Source organism: Vidua macroura, chromosome 1 (genome assembly GCF_024509145.1).
Source record: "Vidua macroura isolate BioBank_ID:100142 chromosome 1, ASM2450914v1, whole genome shotgun sequence".
Lineage (NCBI taxonomy): Eukaryota > Metazoa > Chordata > Aves > Passeriformes > Viduidae > Vidua > Vidua macroura.
Window position 1 is genome coordinate 79,130,472 of NC_071571.1, and position 12,562 is coordinate 79,143,033.

Consider the following 12,562-nt stretch of genomic DNA (forward strand, 5'->3'; position numbering starts at 1 on the left):
TTTAATTATTTACACAGATGTATCAGAATAGATGTTCCTCATCTCCACTAAGGCCTTGTCTCAAGATAAAAGGCTGAATAACAATCACATTGATTGCTCAAGAACAAAGAGCAAAGAAGGAACTTGAAGAATGACAAATACTAAACAATACTAATTTCAAATATTTCTCTGGCTCCAAAATGGTGGAATACATTTATTTTAATCTTTCCAAGATATTCCACTTGGCACAATGAAGCAATTAGAGAAATTTTCACATTAAAGGAAATTTTAGGGAAACCATCTGTAATGGAGGCTGTAAGAAAGAACTGAATAATCACCTCAGCTATGAACTGAATACTAAAATTGAGGTTTCAGTATTGCTGAAACCATTCTGCTTGAGAAGCTTGCTAATCAAATAGTCAAACCAGAACAGCACGGGGACACAGATATTTTGTGTAGTGTTTCTTGTCATGCTGTTAATTTTCTTTAGAGTCTCTAGCCCCTTTGAGACTCAGCAAAGGACAAAATGAATCTTCTGTCAGCTCTTGAACTTTTTGCTGTTGCCAGAAGTGGTTCATACAAGATTGTGTTGCTATTAATGCTTAACATCTGAAGACTTTACCAGTAAAACTCACAGGGAGTGTTAAGTGCTGTACAAGCTTGGTTAGACAATGAAATTGGAAATTAGAGAAATCTAGGATTCTTTTTTACTAGTTACTACTCTGAAATGAAAGAAATAGGAATCACATATACTGATTCAGCTAGACAGGATTCCAATTTTATGGTGCCTAGGTATTTTATTTGCCACCTTAGTTAATATGCATAATGTTTAATTTAAATCCCAAATTAAGATAATACCCCCAAGAATCCTCCAGCTTTCCAGTTCATGGCATGGATATTTTGGACTGTTTGGCTTCTGTAGGTGGTAAGCTTTCAAGATGATAGTAATAAATTAAATAGATGATAACAACTTACACAAGGATTTCAAGTGCTAATACAATTCTCGCTGTATAAATGCACTTGCTGAGTTCACCAGGCAGTTTTCTGATGTGCACAGACTGAAGAAGACTACTACTAAATGTGACATGTGGCTTCCTCAAAACATTCCTCAAACTTACCTTGAAAGAGTTAATAGGTACATCATTCTAACCTTAGGTATTTGTAACCTTCCAAAATATATCTTACTGGTAACTAAATTCTCCATAGCACAGTATTCATATCCCACATCCAGTGATTTAAAATATGTGCTAACAGCAAATGCACTTTTATGCACCAGATAGCAAATAGTTCTGAATTGTATTTTTAAAAGCAACATAAACTGAAGTTCTATAATTCCACACTTGTTACAGCCAGCGCAGCATGTAGACTTCTCTCTTTTTTTCATTATTACCTTTCTGGGTTGCTGATACACAAAGAATCAATCTGTCTCCTCCCCATTAATTCCAGCTCAGCAACTTCCTGTCTCAAACTGCTGTGTAAAGCTGCTGTGTGATGTCAGACAGCTGGTTTTCACCTGACAGGAGATGACCCCAAGGCACTTTCCTTTTTTATATGGACTTTGCATTTACAAAGCCTGTGTAAGCTGACTTATCTGGACCTCTAAGACTAAAGTAGGGCATCTCTCTGTCAGAACTAAACATAACAGGTAAAATTATGTTGTGCTGGTTTTGGCTGGAATAGTTAGCTTCCTTCTTTGTAGCTGGTATGGGGCCATGTTTTGGATTTGTGCTGGAAAAAGTGTTGATAACTCAGAGATGTTTTCATTATTGCTGAGCAGTGCTTGCACAGAACCAAAGACTTTTCTGCTTCTCACCCCATCCCATCATCAAGAAGGCCCAAGGAGCTACAATGTGACAGCCAGGATAGCTGACCCCAACTGACCAAAGAGATATTCCATACTCTGTGGCACCATCCTCAGCACATAAACTGGGGAGAAAGGTGGCCAGCAGCTTCTGCTTGGGAACTGGCTGGATGTAAGTCAGGAAGTAGTGAGCATTTGTATTGTGCATCTCTCATTTTGTATATTCTAATTCTTTTATCATCATTATCATTAGAATTCTTTTCTACCCTTTTTTGCTTCACTAAACTGTCTTTATCTTAAGCCACAAGTGTTCTCACTTTTACACTTCTTATTTTCCCCCTCATGCCACCGGAGGGGAGTGAGTGAGTGAGTGCTGGCTGGAGCAAAGCTACAACGGATATATTGGTGTCACTAAAAATTAATATATTTCAAATAAAACAAAATAAGGATCTAAGGATCTCTGTAGAATTACAAGATTAGAGTCCACCAACAAGAAGAGAAGGCTAACTGCATATAGTGTCAGAGCTGCTGAAAGAAATGCTGCCATCAAAACCCAGCTAACAGAAATGTCCATTGCTTGCCTTTCAATATGAACCATGTAAAAGTTTAGTTGTTGCAGTTGTCTTTAGTCTAGAATATCTACCTGGGACAGAGATGGCTGGAATTTGTATTTTAGAAGGGTAGAATGTTCATTTAACTGTATTTATATCAACACTACAATTGACATTTGATTTACAAATTGTGGGAGAGGGCTGACTGCTCTTTTGGTGAGGCTATGCAAATGCTTGAGGTTTTTGTTGCTTTCCAATTGAAGTGCTACCCTGGCACCCATGGGCACTAGTACATAAGCAGTAATGTATGATAACAGTTTCTGAAAGAGGGTCTACACATGTGGATGATTTGGATTTGATTTTTTCTTTTTTTGTGGACTAGGAGATTACTCTCAGTCAGCTATAGATTAATGCCCTGTTTTCTAGTTTCCCTTTTAAGCAGTATCCTTATGGCATCAGCTGTTGTGGTGTCAGTTATTGCTCCTACAAAACAATGTCATTTTAAATTAAATTAAGAATTGGTATTAATAAGAAAAAAATCCCCAAATTGTATTGTCTACATCTCTTGACTGGGAAAGCAAGAGGCACTGAAAGTTATTGTCCTTCATTTAGATTTTACCTAGCTAAATAAGATAACATTTTTAGTTTAAATGTATTTGCTTATGTAAGCAGAAGTTTGGAAACCTGACTATCATTTAATACTCCTCTGGGTAGATCTAGATTGCATGTTTTCTCAGCAGGACAAATAAGCCAGCACAGATATGTGTGCTTTTATTTCCCAAGCTAGCAACAATCCAAACCAGCCACCCCTAGATTCCTTACAAAGGAGGTAAAGCAAATTTACTCTGTAAAATAATACCGAAGGACTTTCTTTGATATTATTACCACAAGCAGCAAAAGGCGAGCAGTCTAGAATTAAAATGTTACATAATATTTACTGCATGGTATACCCTTATAAGGATATAAAAGTAAGAGTAGGCAACTCCAGCAGCCCCTCCCCACCCTCCAGCACCTTTGAAATCCATTCCAGTGCTTAGAAGTCTGTTGTTTGATCTTGCAGGAGAGGGGGGAGGTGAAGGGTATTGAAAGGGGACAGCTATGCTTACCAAGAAGAAATGTGAGCAAAACACAGACACAAATATGGTACTAAAATCGTAACTTGTGTCAGTAATGATTGTCAAAGGTTCTTTTTAAACAAGGTGTTTTGGAAGGTGAAAAGGAGCAAATATATTCTATGCCCATATATAGAAAAAGTTATCTTGCATAGGTCTGCCAAATACTTTCAGTGCAAGTATGACTGATGCTAACAAAAGCACTATTTTTGTGCCACTGCTTATATCTGTTCTCCAAATTTAATTTAAATTATATTAGTAAGATGGGAAATGTCTTTGTGCTATTACTCCAGCCAGCATATGTGCTTCCCTACGCTAGCAATGCCAGAAAAGTTGAAGGGTAGATCAGAACTAGTGTAATCGTCACAATGGGGTTTATTCCAGTTGTTTTATAACCCATATCATGCATGGATTAAAGAGTTTTAAGAGGAATATTGACTTCATACATATTGCAGATTCCAAAACAGAGGCAATGTGATTCTCCTCACACTGCATAGCAGTCCATCAGCAAGGCAGAATGTTCACTGCATCAGCCCAGCAGCCGAGTCCTGGGGTCACAAGAGCTCAAGCTGCAGAGTGGCTCACAAGGTAGGAACTGGCCCTTCAGTCAGGCCTTGAAAATGCCAATGCTGAACAATGGCTTTGCAGTCACCTCCCCAAAGCCACTGCTGTGCATCAGACTGAAACACACATGCCAGCACACAGATGGGCCACCTGCCAGGGCGAGTGGAACTGGAGAGGGGAGGCACAGAGTTTCCGCAATGGCTAAGCCAAGCACATCCACAGCCAGAGCTAAAGGAGCAGCAAGGCAACAGCCCTCCGGATAAACACTTACCCAGGATACAACACTGAGCTGGCCCAGTGGTTATCAGAGCAAGTGATAAGTGTGACACAAATGTAGGGAGAACAGAGGAACTGTCAAGGCACTAAGGACCATGAACTATCATGAAGTGTCAGATGTTAACAGATCAGAGTGCACATTTGCATATAGTCCAGACGTGCTTCCTGCTTCGTTTACAAATGTAAAGAAAATGCACTTAAAGCAATGTCTCCCAAACTGCCTTAGGTCAACATCAAGTATCACATACACAGCAACATTTCTGAAGGCAGTTGCTGAAACTATTTTGATAGTTTGTTGATCCACATACAGATAGTTCAAGCACACCCATCAAAGTTTAGGCCCTTGTCTGCTTTTCTGCTTAGTGGATACCAACACACATGATTCAAAGGTCATTTATCACCCTCAGAGTAGTTGAGTGTTCCTCTGTTATTATTCTGCTGAAAGTGTTTTGGTTAATTTGACTGCATATTACTAGTCTACCTAGATGTTGATACTAGTTGTACTCTGGGCTTGACAATAAATCTAAAGTCTTTTCAAGGGTGCCTGTTTACACATGTGTATCAAGTGAAACATCTTGACATACTCCACTAGTGACATTTACACATTCATTTCATCAAAGTGCATTGAATACATACCACTTAGACCCCTGAAAATTATAGGGAATCCAGCCAGAAGGTTCGATGTGTTGCTTTATCAGTATCCTGACTTGTAGCATAGTTAACCATGTCTTTAATTTCCTGAAGTTTTACATGTTGTACTTCTTCGGCATGAATTATCACAGGCTATAGAGTCATTTCAAAGACACATTTATTATATTAGCTATTCATTTAACTCTACTCTAAAATCAGACTGCAGCACACACTCATTCCACTTAAACATCCAACCCATGCATATGCCTGCAGACACATTCACTTACTTGTCTAAAATCTTTAGAGCTTTGTGACAAAATTTCAGACTTGGCAGAGAGGTTCTGATCTTAGAGATAATCAGCTCATTGATCCAGTTGGAATAACACCACACACACACACACACACTCACACACACACGCACACACACAAATGAAGGTTTCAAATTCATCTCGAGGCCGTATAATTGCTAGATCTGATGGGGTGGTAACGCATGATAGAAAGTGAGTAAAGAACCAGGACTGCCTTTTTTGGCATGCTCTGCAGTTAAGAATGTTTTAGGCATAATATAATGTGAAACTGTGTCTCAGTTAAAAAGTCAATCAAGAGACAGAAATTCATAGGAAATCTGGCTTCGTTAGTTCATTAGCTGTTCACAGAACCCCTTGTTTACACTGAACACATATTGCAGGCATCAAGAAATATTTGCAGCAAATCATCTGTTTTTAAAAGCTGAGGATCTGCTGTGACTTCGCCACCCTTTCTTTCCTCCATCATGTGCCTATAAATGCAACTGCACTCTTGCACATTTAGCTTCAAGAGATCCAGAGAGAATATATCCACAGAACAAGCAAGAGAGCAAACACAAAGGGAAAGCCTAGCAGGAATTATTATCACTCATATCTACTATAAAAGGAATTAATTGAGTTCTGGATGCAATTTCTGTGAATAGCAAAATTCAAATTTAATTTATTGCATTATTTTGTTTGTAAATCTCTAGCCATGGAGAATGAAGGAAAGATCTAAGGAAATGATAACTATCTAGCTGTACAATTCACTCAGCTGTCTTCTCTCTTGATGAGACTACTATGACTGGATTTTACATTTGAAAGTAGTAGGAAAATTCAGAACCCAAAAAGGAATTTGTTCCACAGCAGCCTACTACTGTGTTCTGTCTGCTGCTCCCTAAATGCAAATCGTATCATTTGTTTCAGAATAAGTGATGTGTTAAACACTGAAAAATTTAGATGCAGAAAGGAGGCAAATGTAAACATATAATCCGTTTACAGTCATTAAAATTCTTTTCTATTTATGCTGACAGGACAGCTTGAAATACTCATTTTCATGAAGACTACTACGCACTGTGGCAAAGACAGAGGCCACAGCTGAAATCTATGACCTATTGTGGTAATCACTGTATAAGCACACAAAAGAGTTAATTCAAGAATTACCATCTAATTAGAGAGAAGGTAGGAGAAAGTGATTTCATGTGTATTTATTTTTACTCTACATGTAAACAGATATTGCAGACTCCTCAAAGAGACTGCACATGCGCTAACCATTGAGAGCTTTGACTTGATGAGGTCTAAGTCCCATGTTGACTATGGGAACTTAGAACTTCCACTGAAATGTGTGAGAAGCTTCATACCTTCATGGGAGTTGGAGTCCAAAAATGTTTGTGAACTTTGTCTCCAAAGTCATATATCAAGGCAAAGGGAACTTACTATGGCATGCTTGAGAAGGATCTCAGATTACTACACTTTATCTCTAAGCCAACCTTCTCCTTTATCAGTACCAATAATATTTGTAGCCCACAGTCTGTGTTGTTCATCCCCAAGGAGGGATGAAGGCAAACTCTAAGTTTTGCTACATGGTGCTTAGAACTACCCATTAACGAATTAATTAATACTGTGTCGTGGTTTGACATGGAAGTGAATTTTTTTTCAGGAAGTTGGGTCAAACCAATCAGTGGTCAGGTTTGGATATTGGCACCTGGAGTGACCACTGAAAGTATGGACACGCCTCTGAGAACACAGGGGGTTAAAAGCAAGAACTCCCAGGAGAACTGTCTCTTTGGTTCCAGTCTTCAGAGAGTGCAGACTCTCCCCTGCCCAGCCACGGGCTGGGTGGGGGAGGGGAAGCCACGTGGCCTTGTCCAGGTAGGCTGAGGGGACTGAAGGTCTGGAACCGAGCCAGCTCCTGCGGACGGAAGGGTGGAGAGAAACGGAGATGCCTTTGTCCCCCCCACCAGAGGGAAAGTGACAGAGAGCCTGACGGCACCTGGAAATTTGCCGGCAGAGGAGAAGCAGAAAGCAGGGGGATGATGCCCAGTGTGGGAGTCGAGAATGCTGGGCAGAGATTTCAGCCACCCAGGGAGTCTGAATTTTTAACCCTTTCTGGGAAATGAGGGCTTTGTAAAATATTACTCCTCCTTGATTTGTAGTGGAGGAGAGACAGTCCGGGACCTGACATGTTAGAAGAAGAAATTTTTAGGTGGGAGGAGATGATGGAGTAGCTTTTGGCTGGACTTTTCTTGTTAGCCATAGACTGAACCAAATTTTCCTGCAATAGAGACTGCATTTTAGGGGGATGCAGTGGTGACCGAAGGAGACCTGCTTCAGCAACCACCAGCGAAGGAATGGCAAGAACAGAGGAAAGCTGAGGAGGGTGTGGTGATGCCCTCTGTCTTCAGGAAGAAGATGATCTCTGTTCCTGGACCTTTGGCCCCAGGGGAAACTGCGGGGGACTGTAGTCCCAAGATGAGAAGCTGAACTGTTGTCTCTTTTGGTCTGTGGTAAGGCATCCTTAAAGAAGCCCTATGAGCAGTCTGTCCATGCATGGTGGTGAGAGCACTGTGACATGGAAAGGAGAGTGTCACACTGGCAGATTCTCTCTGGGCGGTTGCCATGTGTGACATGGAGGTGGCAACTGTGTTTCCTGGGGGGTCTATGGTGCAAGAGAGACTTCTCTCTCCCTTGATAGACTGAGTATTGACTATCTGAAGGGTGGTAATTTGATCAGGAATCACGGGTGATGTTTCATGGTGGTTGTTTTGGAAATTGGGAGGAGGAGGGGTGTTTTAGAGGGTCTTCATCCTGGATTTAGTGTGTGTATCTTTTGTAGTAGTAGTTTAATAAAGTTTTTTTTTTCCTTTGTTATTAAGCTCTGCTCTGTTCCTGATAACATCTCACAGCATTTATTTGGGAAGGTGTATTTTCATGGGGGCGCTGACATTGCGCCAGTGTCAAACCATGACATACTGTAATCTCAAAACCTTTCAGACAGCAGTGTCAGTGTTTCAAGTATCCACAGATGCAAATTTTTTATATTTAATATTCAATATATTTTTATTAAGAGTGTACTAGGCTACATATCAGTACATACTTTGTATTGTTTAAAGGATGCACTTAACTGGAATCATGAGTTCCTCTTCTGCTCACTTGAGGACAAAGGGACTTTAAATCAATAGCTATGTACAGCAGCAACAGTGATCTCTTAAGTCACCTCATTTTGAATCACTGGAGCTTGTAGGTCAGCAACATGGTTTGACTGATGAAACCAGAGACGGTTCAAGCTCATATATTCCTGAGTTTGTCAGCTCATCTCATCATCTATATAATTTCATGAGTTTGAGGACTTTTGTTACAGTTACTATCCTCATATCTTTTATGATTATTGTGGTAATTAATATTTAGTGTTCTTTGCACTGCTTTGTAGATCTGGTATCAGATTTCCCAAGAGGATTAAATCAGTCTCTTCCCAGTGTCCCATAAGCTGTAGCTTGCATTGCTGACCAATCTTTCAGAGTAAGGAAGGAGGGAGCTTTTCTCGGCCCTCCCTCCCTGAAGAACTCATCCTTCAGCCACTTCCCTCATGCTGAAGCTCACTGTATTATGTAATGTATCTATGGTCACGTCAAAGGTTAAGTATGCTGAAGTACAGGCTTCAGTTTGCAAGTTGTGACTGGCTGCAGTCCCAGATTCAAGCCCCCAAAAGAGGCACCTAGCAGAAGAGGTGGTTTCCTTAGTAACTGTGACCAGTGAAAGAAAATGTGCCTGAAAGCATATGTTGGGCTTCTGAGAAAGACAACCATCTCCCACAGCTGAAATATTCTCCCTCTGTGGTCTAGGGAATACTGGGTAGGGATATGCTTATAAATCTCTCAGTGTCCCTGATTCTGCCTCTCTCTCTCTCTCTGGATATAGACATTCAGACACCAAACCAATAAGCTCAAGACCCTTTCAATACATGAATCTTCCACATGTTTCAATTATAAACATAGGTTCTTGAGAAGGAGCAGAAACAAAGGAGTCTCATTTATTCTCAGCTAGTTGTTCCTTTTCTGGAGCCACTTGACAATTAAATGGAAGCCACTTGAATTAAGAAATTTGCAGCACTGCTCCCTCTTAAGCAAATGCAATCAATCTCTCCACAGCTCTTTAGTTAAAAGAAGTCAGTGTTTAATGCAAACTGCCTTTGTCTTTGCATTTTGTGCATAAATTTCTGGTTAATAGAAAAGGTTAAGTACTTTTCCACTAGCATTTAATTAAATCACTCTGCTGAACTCTTACAGTGTATCAATATTAAATTACATTCTGTGTCCGTTGTTTTCTCTTGCTGTTTATATTGAAAAATAGCATCCAAACACCACTCTGATTCAAAAAAAGCCTCACCAAAGTAATGTTTAAATACATCTGACAGGTACACACAAAAGACAGAAACATAGAGAAAGCTGAGTCAAAAAATGTCTTTGTGTTTATTTCTCATCCAAGGTCTAAGTCTATTCATACATTCTATAGACAAGAGTTTCATAGTGAAGAACAAACTTTAGGGAGTAAATGGGACCATTTACCATCATGATGAACAGGTCACTGTCTGATTTTGGTCCTGTAATTTGAAAGACTAGGAGAGAGGCGTTTCCTAGTTTGATAGAAACCATATTCCTGACTCTATCTGAGACATCAAACTGTATTCTGTAAGATAAAATACAGGTAAGCTATACAGTACAGAGAATTTTACACCTTTTCTTGATAATCAAATTAAAAAGATGAATTTGATGTAACTACAAGTACTGGCTTTGGCAAAGCAAGACTACTTTCCCAGAATGCATATATGTTTCCTTGAAAAGCATTTTAAAGTGTCTGTAGTCAGTTATATAGGCAATGAAATACTGTGCTTATTCCACTTAAAAATTTGGATGGTGGAAAGTCAAATTGTGCTGTTGATATACCAGTGCAGGAAGATTAAGCCATAAAAGTGAATGACTAGAAATACATACATGTCCTATAACTATGCACTGCTGCAGGACTTAAAGAGATGTGTCAGAACTGTATATGAGACAAGACTCAAACTGGTGAATACTACACTGAATTCAGGAAGAAAGGTATATAAAAAGTGATGCAAATGAAATGAGATTGCGATCATGATTTTGTATATTTAAGCAATAAACAGTAACAACATGGATCTATCCTGCTGGAGTAGTAGATGATATTTGGTCTAGAATCAGTGGTCAAATGGAGGTAAGGGTAGAACTGAGAATGTAAATAGTAGCAAAAACTGCATGAGGTTAAGAAACTAATATTGCAAAAATAGAGAAGTCAAGTAGTATCACTGTGGTAATAGTAACAAAAAAAAAATCCCACACAATGAAACTATTTTAAGTTAAAAAAATAAATAAATTAAGCAGTATGTTTTAAAAGAACCGGGCATCAAAAAATGAGCATGGATCCAGTGATCATAAATTGAACTCTCTTTGAATTAAATAAATAGTGAAAAATATTAATTGTACCTATAATTCAATTTACTTCACTAGGGAAAACACACTGAGAAATTAAGGAGACTGAAAAGTTCAAGGATTTAAACTTCAGATTTCAAATAGAAAGTACAAACATTTTTCTAGAAGCTGCCTAAAAATATGAAAAACTATTCAAGAAGGAGCTGAATATAGAATGAATAACTACCATGCAAAAAGCAGGCAAAAGTACAGAGAAATAGCAAATAATATATTTTTTTTCTAGAGGTTTAAAAGTATGGAAGACAAGAATGGTTCAGTAGAAGTGAGGCTGAATTAAACCATGCTAAGAATATTAAAAGCAATTACAAAGTGTCCATAATTTACATGAATTAAGAAGGTAGAAGGGGAGACAGGCCATTATGCAGTGACAATGAACATAAAGACAATATATGAATGACTATAAGTGAACATTTTACCTCAGCTTTTAAACAAGTGCAATTCTGGACCTGGAGCACACATAAAATCGTTTGTAGGAATGTAGTCTCAGCATGGTAATTATCAAAGCTGATTCTGAAACAAAGCTCAGTAGTTTTGTGTGCTAAGATTGAGATGGATATGAAAATAACATTTCTAGGATTCTTGGAAGAATGGATACATATTCCTGGAAATTTTGGGGACATCAGTATTTTAATGACCCATTTAATGGGGAAGGGGAAGAATAAGATACAAGTTAAGCATAAGCTTCCTATATATTTGTAAGGGCCACTCAAAGTATTATGCATAATAAATTTACAACCTCAAGGCAACTAAAATAGCTTCCCTAGTATGTAAAGTTTAAAGAATTATTTGAAGAAAACTAATATTTTTTAGCATATGATGAAGCAGGCTAATCTCATAAAATAAGCAATTTTTAGATGAAATAAAAGATTTCATTTGAACTTCCTTAAGGTTTCTAACACTTCAGAAGAGAGAACCATCTTGTAACCCTGGATTATGAGAGAAATAAGATTTATAAGATAGATAGAGACCTGGGTGAAGGGAGAAGCCACAGCAGTTGCTTCTGAAGGAAGCTTATTAGAACTAAGTTTACCAATGAAGACAATAAGTTTTACCAGGAAAAAGGTGCTTAAAGGTCAATGCAGGCAGCAAAAGTGGTAGAATGTCTCTCTGAATGGCTTTAGCATACAGTTCAGTCCTGTTCACAGGGATCTTAATTTTTTTACAGTGCCACAACCTAAAATTCATTAACAATTGTACTATTCACCTGGATTCTAAAGTAAGAACTTGCTACTGCAATTTGATTACAAAGTGAAAAGAGCTTACATTAGGAAGAGTGACAAAGGAAACAGGATGCACTTAATTATACCAAATGCCACATCACACTGTGGCTATAGGAATTTGTCAGGTGGAGGTCAGAAGATAATAAGATTTCAAGAACATAAATTCAAGGGTGGCTGTAATGTGGACAACGGAGAGGAAAATGTGTCCCCAGCACATTAGGACAATTTAGACAAGGTATTTCCCAGTAGACTTAGACAAATATTTATGTAAGTATAGTAGGCATTCCTAAGACCCATCTGTGTTTTATGTGCTTCTGATTGCTCATGTATCTGAACATATATTTAGGTTGTTCTGGAAAAGGATACCTTTACAAGAATGGATTGACTGTTTTACAGGCCAGGCCTAAAGGATGAGAAGGGTTTGATTGGACTCTATAGAAGCAACAAGTGATTAAGCACAAGGAGGACAGAAGTTAAAAGACTATGTTGACACAAAAGAAATAATTGCAAACTTACAGGGAACTACATATTTCTATATAGCAAAGCAACCGATCTGTACAACAGTTTCCTCATAGGATTGAAGTAGGTGGAAGGGGCAAGAAAGACAATAAATAGCTTTTCAAAGTAGTGTTTAATCA